At 39.7% G+C, this 3776-nt stretch overlaps 1 long non-coding RNA gene across 2 annotated transcripts; it reads right to left on the bottom strand.

Moving 5' to 3' along the window:
* Nucleotides 1-372: 372 nt before the first annotated feature.
* LOC122524157 lies at nt 373-2766 on the bottom strand. 2 transcript variants are annotated; one of them, XR_006305484.1, is made up of 2 exons: nt 2583-2766; nt 373-435 (listed from the first exon to the last, which is right to left on the bottom strand). It is a non-coding gene; the product is annotated as an uncharacterized LOC122524157 (long non-coding RNA). The 2 variants fall into 2 exon arrangements; XR_006305486.1 differs by lacking the exon at nt 2583-2766 and adding an exon at nt 574-637.
* Nucleotides 2767-3776: the final 1010 nt, after the last annotated feature.

Genomic DNA, 3776 nt, shown 5'->3' with positions numbered 1-3776 from the left:
AACAAGTAGCAAATCTAACTACGATATCCGATAATTTACGATACGCTATACTAATTTTATGACTGCTAACGAAAGCCTTTATAGGTCGTCAACCTGCTGGTTAAATAAATTTCGAAAAATGAACACCGCGCCACGTTAGATTTTGATGTCACCTGTACAATCACATTTTCCGGAAGAAGAGACACCGGAAAAGATCCGAAATTCTTCGTCTCTTCACGTCTCCCACATTTGTTGTCCCTAAAATCGTAGCGGGACTAACGAGTTTTTGATTGGTTGTACGGCTATTGATACCACGGTCAGCAAAGGTAGCTAGCTGCATTCAATAACTACCTGCATGTCCAATTTTTCTTCCCCTTTTTCTTCTTCTTCTTCTTCTTCTTCTTCTTTCTTGTTATTGTCCGTGAAAATGATTTCGAAAGACGTGAGAATTTTCAACTGTAACGAAATAAAGGGAAAGAAATAAATTGACGTTGTATTATTATTATCGCATTTCTAAAGAAACTATTGAAATACAATGTCGACGAATGGATAGGTTCGCGGTCTTTTCGAACAAAAAAATGTCAGCTGACTCACGTAACTCGTTGTCAGAGATTTAAAGATAAATGCTTCCACGATCATACTTTTGTCGCGAATCCAATAATATTCACGTTCGTTATCCATCTGAAATGTTTATTAAAATAATGCACAACTTGTCGTAAGGAACAACACTTTTCTTTCGTTAAAATCAAAACTCAAATTGAATATTTTACAATTCATTATATTAAGGACAAATCCATCGAATCGAATAATTCGAGTGAATGTCGTAACTATCGTTTCTTTCCAGGTCGACCGTTTTTAATATTATCTTTGAAGTATCGTAGAAGAGAAGAAGCATCAGACCTCCTGAATCGTTCGGAACGAACGAAAATAGGAAGAGAAAAAGATCTGTTGTACCGACCTCGACCAGTCGAGATTTCCCTAGGGAATATTGCTCTGAAGTATGGGGCTGTGCAGAAAGAGAGAGAGGTAAAGAGATAGATAAAGAGAGAGAGAGAGAGAGAGAGAGATAGGGGCTTCGGCTGTTAGCGATCACAAATAGGCTATTACGCGGCCATTAATAGAGTACAGCCACGAAGCATGCACTATGCGAAACACGAATCGCTTGATATCAGACTTCCATCAAGCTGAATTCTCTCTCTCACTCTCTCTCTCTCTCTTTCTCTCCTTCTCACTCGTTATAAATACGTGTATTCACACATGCATGTATTCTCTTTCCACAGCAGTGGCCTAGCACGGTGGTATAGGGTTTCCGTGAGCCCTAGAGACCAGTAACCCGAGATTCACTTTGTGCGTAAGGTTCCGCATTGTGCATACGCCTGGCACACGCATCTAATACGCAACCTTTCGAATTTGATAGCTGTTCGATCTTAACAGTCGTTATTTCTTATTTACTCGTCTTTATCTTTTCTTGATTATTCGTTATATTTTTTTTTTTCTTTCGTCGTTTAGATTTTATATATCATTTTTTATTTATTTTTTTTTTTATGACGACCGATCGAATATTTAAACGATGCTCGATGTTGCGTTAAAAATATAACGATCAATTAGATATCATCGCAAGATAATTTCTTCGACAGATTTTGTTGTCTCTCATAAGTCTAATCAACTTAAAAGTTCCCGACATTGAAACGTCAAAAAGAGCAACGAATGAGAAAGTGATCTTTGATAATAAGCATAAGCCAGCCTAATCGAATAGTCTGTGACGGAGTGGCAGGGCACGTGTCGGTGGAACGTCGAGTAACAAAACTCGAGCTCGTAGTTAGTTCCTAGTTGGTCGGTCAACATCAACGCCTCGAATGTTTGACCTACCCCTTAGCGCTGATTCTCTCTCTCTCTTACCCTCTCGCGATCGTGCACGCGTGTGCTAGTCTTTTCCACCCTCTTAGAACTCAACAGGGTGCTCAATAAATTAAATATATATATATACCTACATCGATGGGTATTTTTAGCAATGAATTTTGTTTTTATCTCAACTTCATCCTCATTTTACATCAATAAATTAAATATTTATTATAAAATAGAAACAATATTATAATGAAGTCTCCCGAAGAATGAATGAATCAAATAAAACTACCAACTTTATCTGTGTATGTGTGTGTGTGCCTAGTCGTTAAAATTGGTCACGATTTTCACGTCAATGGAAATTCTTTTGGCGATTTTTCGTTAAAAGGCTTTCGCAGGATCGTTGCAGTTAACGTCAGGTGTTTCGGATAATTATGGGAAAGTTCGTGTGACAGGCTGAAGTTTCCCGAAGGTAGCTGATCCTATCGCGTGTGAGAGAAGACAACGGGAACATCGGTACCGGTGATGAATTAGCTTAGAGAAAATCGAGCTATTGTTAAAGTTCAATGATAAAAAAGAAAAAAAAACAAAAAGAAAAAGCCATCTCGTAATTTAACGTCGGATGGTAAAACCAATTAGCGAGATCACTTAAAAATGTATACCCGTTTATCTCTCGAAGTTTATCGAAGCGATAATAAACAACGTAAACATCGATGCAAACGCAGCCACGGACACATGCACACATACATACGTGCACACACCTATTATACACATATAATAGAGGAATCGGTAGCAGTATTCAGACATCTAGAGAGCAGCACGTGGCACTCATTAGGATCGATTAGCTCCTAGATCCCGAAAATGTTTGCTTTGCTTTGCCCGACGAACTTAGTGATGTTGAATTTCTGAGAAACGTTGAATCGAATAGTAGAACTGATAGGATGGATGGACAGATGGATAGACGTATACGCGAGAGTATAGTAATAGAATGGATAGGAAGAGGAAGAGGAAGAGGAAGAGGAGGATGAAAGAGGATGGCTGAGTGGGTAGGTAGGTAGGTGAGTGGGTGTTTGGTTGGTTGGTTGGTTGCTTGGTTGGTTGCTTGCTAGCTACGAAGGGTAGCAATCGGGTGGTGTAGAAACGAGGGTGGCCGAATGTATAGGAAGAGGAAGAAGAGGAGAAGAGCTAGAATGAGAAAGATAGATAGGTAGATGGAAAGAGTGAGAGAGAGGGAGGGAGGGAAAGAGGGGTTGGGAGGGTTGAACGGGGAGTCGAACGGGGGGTTGTAAGCGGCTTACGTCCGCCGAGCAGAGAGCGACTCCTCGCTAATTATTTATAGGACCCTCTCTGGGCTCTCTTCTCGTGCACGGTAGATCCTTCCTAGAGAGGAGTTCTCTTCTCTTCTCTCTCTCTCTCTCTCTCTCTCGCTCTTGCTCCCGCTCTCTCACCCATTCTCCTTTCATCTTAACATCCTTCTCCTCCAGCATTTTCTTTCTATCTCTCTCTTTTCATCTCAACATCCTTCTCCATTCTCTTTCTTCCTTTCTTTCTTTCTTTTCTTTTCTTTTCTTTTCTATTCTTTCCTTTTCTTTTCCTTTCTTTCCTTTTCTTTTATTTTTGTATTTTTCTTTCCCCCCTTTCTTTCCTTCCCTTTCTTCTTTCTCTACCTCCGCTCGGCATGAAAGTTATAACTGCGACCGGTTGCTACCGTGCTAGCACACTGTCCTTCCTTCCTTCCTTCCTTCCTTCCTTGCTTTCTTCGGATCTTTAAAATGGAAAAGCTACGTCTCCTTGAAAGAAAAAGATAAACTTTTAGAGCACTGAGAGACGAAGCTTTCGCGGATGACTCATAGGTAATGAAACTCTTCCCAAGGAATATTGAAATGTGTTTCAAGGTAGAATTTAGATTGTCTTAATAATATAATATTGTATTTATTTATTTATATACGTTTTGC

Source organism: Polistes fuscatus, unplaced genomic scaffold, assembly GCF_010416935.1.
Source record: "Polistes fuscatus isolate 324 unplaced genomic scaffold, CU_Pfus_HIC Scaffold10, whole genome shotgun sequence".
Lineage (NCBI taxonomy): Eukaryota > Metazoa > Arthropoda > Insecta > Hymenoptera > Vespidae > Polistes > Polistes fuscatus.
Note: the sequence above shows the minus strand (reverse complement) of the source record. Positions and strands in the feature narration are given on the sequence as shown.